At 43.4% G+C, this 7,023-nt stretch overlaps 1 non-coding gene across 1 annotated transcript; it reads right to left on the bottom strand.

Moving 5' to 3' along the window:
- Positions 1-3,825: 3,825 nt before the first annotated feature.
- Positions 3,826-4,021, bottom strand: LOC144504977 (U2 spliceosomal RNA). Its single transcript, XR_013499747.1, has one exon. It is a non-coding gene; the product is annotated as a U2 spliceosomal RNA (small nuclear RNA).
- Positions 4,022-7,023: the final 3,002 nt, after the last annotated feature.

The raw sequence follows: 7,023 nt of genomic DNA, 5'->3' as shown, positions 1-7,023 counted from the left end.
ACACAAGAGAAAATCAAGAGTCAAGCTCAGAAAGGAAACAGTCAAGTTGACAAGGCAGCGAAAGATTTGTTAGAACAAAATTGTGAAGGGACACAAACAGCAGCTGTGGCAACATTACAAGTTAGTGATATCACAGACATAAATGTGAAGCAAATACAGGAACAAGCGCCAGAGGAAGAGAAGCAGAAGTGGGAAAACAAGGGGGGGCAAAAGGGTCAAGATGGCGTATGGAGAAGAGAAGGGGAAATAATAGCACCAGAAGCAGTACAGCAAACTTTGTTAAAGGTGTACCATGGATTAGCTCATACAAGCAGAGATAAGATAGTCAATTTAGTTGGAAATTGTTGGTGCTGGAAAGGCATGGGGGAAATGATAGAAAAATTCTGTCAGCTTACAGTGTGCTCTAGTGGAATCAGGCCGTCACTGCAGGGTTAAGATGGGGAACCAGCCGAGACCCAAAGGACCATGGGAATATTTGCAGATGGATTTCACAGGACCACTACCTAAAGCAAAAGGAATAGCCTATTATTTAGTAATTATTGATCAGTTTACTCGATGTAAACCATGTAAAAGGTGCCACAGCCAAAACTGTAGCTTTAGAACATAGAACATAACAGCACAGAAACAGGCCTTTTGGCCCTTCTTGTCTGTGCCGAACCATTTTTCTGCCTAGTCCCACTGACCTACACCTGGACCATATCCCTCCACACCCCTCTCATCCTTGTACCTGTCCAAGTTTTTCTTAAATGTTAAAAGTGAGCCCGCATTCACCACTTCATCTGGCAGCGCATTCCACACTCCCACCACTCTCTGTGTGAAGAAGCCCCCCCTAATATTCCCTTTAAACTTTTCCCCCTTCACCCTTAACCCATGTCCTCTAGCTTTTTTCTCCCCTAGCCTCAGTGGAAAAAGCCTGCTTGCATTCACTCTATCTATACCCATCTTAATTTTATACTTCTCTACCAAATCTCCCCTCATTCTTCTACGCTCCAGGGAATAAAGTCCCAACCTATTCAATCTCTCTCTGTAACTCAGTTTCTCAAGTCCCGGCAAAATCCTTGTAAACCTTCTCTGCACTCTTTCAACCTCATTAATATCCTTCCTGTAATTAGGTGACCAAAACTGCACACAATACTCTAAATTTGGCCTCACCAATGTCTTATACAACCTCACCATAACATTCCAACTCTTATACTCAATACTTTGATTTATAAAGGCCAATGTACCAAAAGCACTCTTTACGACCCTATCTATCTGTGACGCCACTTTTAGGGAATTATGTATCTGTATTCCCAGATCCCTCTGTTCTACTGCACTCTTCAGTGTCCTATCATTTACCTTGTATGTTCTACCTTGGTTTGTCCTTCCAAAGTGCAATACCTCACACTTGTCTGCATTAAACTCCATCTGCCATTTTTCAGCCCATTTTTCTAGCTGGTCCAAATCCCTCTGCAAGCTTTGAAAACCTTCCTCACTGTCCATTACACCTCCAATCTTTGTATCATCAGCAAATTTGCTGATCCAATTTACCACATTATCATCCAGATCATTGATATAGATGACAAACAACAATGGACCCAGCACTGATCCCTGTGGCACCCCACTAGTCACAGGCCTCCACTCAGAGAAGCAATCCTCCACTACCACACTCTGGCTTTGATATTGGCAAATGAATAATACCTAGGTGGGGAATGCCTCTTCAGTTAGACTCAGACCAAGGAACTCATTTCACAAGAAAAGTTTTAAGAGAAGTCAGCTGAATGCTAGGGATAAAACAAAGGTTTCACATACCAAACCACCCACAGAGCTCAGGAATGGTAGAATGAATGAATTGAACACTAAGGGATAATTTAGCCAAGGCCATTTTAAAAGAAGGAAACAACTGGGTACAAGCCTTGCCTGCAAATTTGCAATGACAGAGAGCTACTCCATTCCGAGGGACAGGATTAACTCCTTTTGAACTGATGATTGGTATGGCAATGCGCCTCCCAGAGGATGTAATAACAGGGCAGGAGAACTTGAAGTTGGCTGAGAAGCGGTGTTTCAGTGTATGAGAGATTTAGTAGACTGTTTACATTCTCTCAAAAAGCAAGTGATCATTCAACAGCAGCACAGAAATGGATGAAATTGGCAGAGGAGAACACTCGTAAATTACTTGCACCAGGGCATAAGGTGATGGTGAAACTCATGACAGATAAAAAAGGGCTCGGGGTCCGATGGGAGGAGCCTTTTAATGTGGTTGTCACAGGACAAACATGTGCCGTAATTGATGAGAAGTACAGGCCATGATGGTGACACTGGACGTAACTGAAACCATATTCTAATGAACAATCCAGTAATAACAAAAATGTACAGGTGGGTGGATGATCCAGTAGAACAGGGGATCATCATGGTTATTGCAGCTGCATTACTGATAACAGGGTGAATTTGGATTTGCAGATGAGTTATTAGATTAGGTCAGATTATGGCACTGGGAAATCAGGGTAATATTGGGGTAGAAGAAATAGAAATGAATTAGTTAATGTGATACTAACTCAAGTGCCTTAGGGCGCTTTGTTTGTTACAGAAATTGCGCCAGATACCTTCGCGGTCAACAGAACATAAGAACCAAGAATCAAGTCCCAAGACAGACTGTCAAGCTCGAAACTTAAGACATCATAATTGTGGCGTGGTGAATGAATTTTTATCTTTCTTAATATTGACCGCAGCTGGGAGGTATAAAAGAGAATATTGAGACTGTCAGTTGATAATTATCAAAATGATTATAAACTTTTCTGTTCTTTTATTGTTGAATTTACTATGTTTGATACAGACAGTCCATCGGGAATCGCATACTAATGATTATCTGTATATGGCATACACCTATGCTAGAACTGCCAATTTATCTAAATGTTGGGTTTGCTCCCACGTTCGTATACATGCTGAGAGAGAATACCTTGCATCCACTGCCTTTGTCATGGTCAGATTTAATTGTGTGGGATCAGCTTACTCAGTCTTTTAGAGATCATAAGACAGCAGCATCGGATTTTCCTAGAGCTTGTGATAGAGTAGAATTTTATAGAAGTAGATCATGTACAGGTGGGCCAGACCACATGAATAGATATTCACCTATTTTCAACACATCCAGACCAGCACCCAGCCATATTTTAAATGAAGCAGAATCGAAACCGAAAGGGATATTGTGTGTTGAGAATAAAAAAGGTCCTGGAGGAGACTTGGGCACAAGCAAGTGTCAACACTCAGTAGATTTAACCAGCTGGATGTGTATGAATCTATTCAGTAATGATCGATCTTGCAATATTCCATATTGTTTCAAGGGGAAACAGACATATCCAACTCTTAATGGCACATATTGGACTTGTGGAAGCAAGGCATATCCATGGCCATCAATTGAATGGAAGGGGTTGTGTTACCTTGGATATGTAGTCCCATATATTTATCATTCTTACCAGCTTCCATCTGGGAGAAATCGACATGCTCTTGTGGGAATAGACAACTTCCTTGGCAAGGTTGGCAATTGAGATTGAAGCCATTTTCTCAATTTTGGAATAGTTGCCAATGATACTGCTACTCTCCCATTGTGATCAGTGATGAGATGGTCGCAATGCGCACTGTTGTGGCACTGGACTTCATTTTGGCAGCTAAGGGTGGAACATGTGCTTTGATTGGATCAAAGTGTTGTACATCTTTTTTTTTAATGCTTTTCCAATTCAATCAAATCAAATCCAATTCAGAGTCTCAACAAGTTGAGACATTTCCGATCCAGGCTGACAAGACAGGGCAAGCGACCAAACCACCCTGTCCTGGGCCCGATCTACATGAGCCAAGCTGATTGGAGAAGGGGGAGGTTCCTCCTCCAAGACTTGGGCTCATTTGCATCTTAGCCAAAAGGCCGAGATGCCGCTTTAAAAAATTGCTTCATATGAAACATATGAAGCTTCAATGTAACCTAATGACCTCAACCAAGTGCAGCATCCTCTCCATACTACACTTGATCTTAGCCAAAAGGCCGAGAAGCGATGTGTTGCACATCTATACCTGACACTTCAGAGAACAACCAATTTGGTCACATACATTTGAAAGGAGGTCGAGAAACTTAAACAACCAGCATCCTTTTCTTTGTGGAACTAGGCAACTGGCTGGATGGGTTCTCTGAGATCAAACATAATGCAAGGGATAGTGTTCTTAAAGGGAATCTTAATGTTTATTGTAATTTTGCAAATGTTTCAATGCTGCTGTTCGTTCGCCGCAAAGTCCATGGGGGGTGCAGCAGCAGTCGCATCAATCCAAATGGACAAAGAGATGTCTTTATTACCAAACGCTCCTCCAGCATATGAGAATGTGTATTGTCTGAAGTTTAGGCAGTACTGGTCACCTCGGGTACCCCACCAACATCTCTACTTTCTCAGAAGGCTAAGGAAATACGGCATGTCTGCTACCAATTTTTACAGAAACACTATAGAAAGCATCATTTCTGGATGTATCACAGTTTGGTGTGGCTCCTGTTCTGTCCAACACCACAAGAAACTACAAAGGGTTATGAACGTAGCCCAATCCATCACACAAACCAGCCTCCCAACCATTGACTCTGTCTACATTTCCTGCTGCCTCGGAAAAGCAGCCAGCATAATCAAGGATCCCACGGGCATACTCTCGTCCTTCTTTGTCCGTCAGGAAAAAGCTATAGAAGTCTGAGATCACGTATCAACCAACTCAAGAACAGCTTCATCCTGCTGCTATAAGACTTTTGAATGGACGTACCTTATATTACTAGGTAGATCTTTCTCTCCATCCCTAGCTATGACTGTAACACAATATTCTGCACCTTCTCCTTTCCTTCTCCCCTATGTACTCTATGAATGGTATGCTTTGTCTGTATAGCACGCAAGAAACAATACACTGTATCCCAATAAATGTGACAATAATAAATCAAATATGTCCAGGTAAGGATGGAAAATTTCCTATCCAATTGGGCATTAGTGAACCAGATGGATTTTTATAACAATTGACATGGTGTCATAGCCATTATTACTGAGCCTAGCTTTGTTAATTTTAGATTTATTAATTGAATTTGAATTCCACCTTGCCTCTGGATGGCTATTACGTAAAGTCCATTACCACTACACCACTGCCTCTCTGGGTCAGTGTACTTCAGGATTACAAGCTTGTGGAATGGCTTGTGGGCGTTTGCCCACATTACTTGACATGGTAGATCGTTCCAGATAGTAATGCTTCCTAATGTCAGTCCAGCATTTTGATATTTTGTATCCTTACCTTCGCTTAACCTGAGATCGTGCTATGAATTTTTTTCCAATTCCTCTTCGTTACTCAGATATACCTTCTTAGATGGTTATGAGTTTGAGCCAGAACATCCGGGGAGAGGCAGTTACAGCCGGATTGCCACTCTATTCCTTTTTACTTACACTGCAATGGAGCTGCACATTTCACACCCAATCTTCTGATTCAGGCCTCAGAATACTGCAGTGCAGCGGGATCCCGAGGTTTCACTCTGGATTGCAGAATCGAACGAAAGGAACCATGTCCCCTTTTTACAACAGTAAGAAGTCTAACAACACCAGGTTAAACTCCAACAGGTTTATTTGGCCCTTTTTACAACACCAGCTGTTGTAAGGCAGGTTTAAATGTTCGATCCACTTTTATAAGGTAACTGTATACGGTAAGTGGGTAGGATGGTTGGAAGGTGGCTTGCTGGGCAGTTCGGATGGTCAATTGAGGAGTGGGCGAATGAGTCAGGTAGTCAGTCGCAGAGGTATAGATCTGGTGGGGAAAGGGGGGGTCAGTAAGGGGATGTGGGACAGGTCGGGAGGGTCGGCTGGTCAATAGGGGAGGGGGTCAGGTGGTCATTCAGGGCAAGGTGTTCATTTGGCAGTGGCCTGTTGGTCAGTTGGAAAGGGGATCTGGGGTGTAGTCTGAAGTGTAGTTGGAAGGGTGGTGGTATCAGGGGCATTGGGAGTTTGTAGGGATGCTGTTGGGGGGGTAATTGTACAGGCAATTGGGAGGGTAGTCAGACAGGTGGGAGGTAGTCAACTGTGTAGTCAGAGAGGGAGATGGGGAATCGTCAGGGTGGGGTTGAAGGGTAGTTGGAGGAGTTGGGGTGGTTGGGGAGAGGTCAAGAGTTGGGAAGGTAGTCAGAGCAATCAGGAGTAGTCGTAACTGTGTGGGGGAGTAGTTAGGGTATTGGGGAGGGTAGTCAGTGGGAGGAATGGGGTTTAATTAGGGTAGGGGTATTTGGGCAAGTGTAGGATATTCAGTTGTAGTTGGGTGTCCAGTGGGGTTGGGACAGGGAGAACATCAGTACTATACCCAGGAGTTAAAACTGGTTTTAATTCTTCTAATTTTTCCGAGGAAACTATTCTGTAAGAGAGTTAGAACCATCTGATGTCCAGTGCAGGCTAATTACCATTGGAAGTTGAACTTCCCCGACAATTTCTGTGCAGACTTTGAACAGGGCCGGGGCAGCAGTCTAGACCATCTTCTGGGTTACCTCTGGGATATAACCCCTCCCCTCTCCACTTCTTCCTTTCCAGTGGAATGGAATTTATGTGTCCAAGTCTAACACTGCTGCATTTCTCTCTATCCCTTCCAGAGGAATATCTGCTATTAGGTTCACTCAGTATTCTCAGTTAGGGACGCTAACCATCATTAGATATAATTAACACTTCACGGTTCAACATGATCTTCACACTCACTGTCAGACTAACAAAGGCCACAAACATAGAAGTAGGAAAATCAGCAGAAAATAACAAACATTAATTAGCAGCAATTCCCACAATTCATAGCTGAGCACCCTCTGATTACTGCGCAGCCGCAAGATCCCTCCGCATGCTCTCGGAGTGGCCGCTGGGATTGGTTTATTCCGGCTCAGTCTCCTCGCTATGATTGGTCTGTTCAGGCACAGTGTCCCATTGTGATTGGTCTAATCAGGCTCAGTCTCCTCGCTGTGATTGGTCTGTTTGGCGGGAGCTGTCCGCTGTGATTGGTTTATTCCGGCTCAGCCTCCTC

The sequence above is a fragment of the Mustelus asterias genome, chromosome 15 (genome assembly GCF_964213995.1).
Source record: "Mustelus asterias chromosome 15, sMusAst1.hap1.1, whole genome shotgun sequence".
NCBI classification, from domain to species: Eukaryota; Metazoa; Chordata; class Chondrichthyes; order Carcharhiniformes; family Triakidae; genus Mustelus; species Mustelus asterias.
This window is presented reverse-complemented; position numbering and strand designations above follow the sequence as displayed.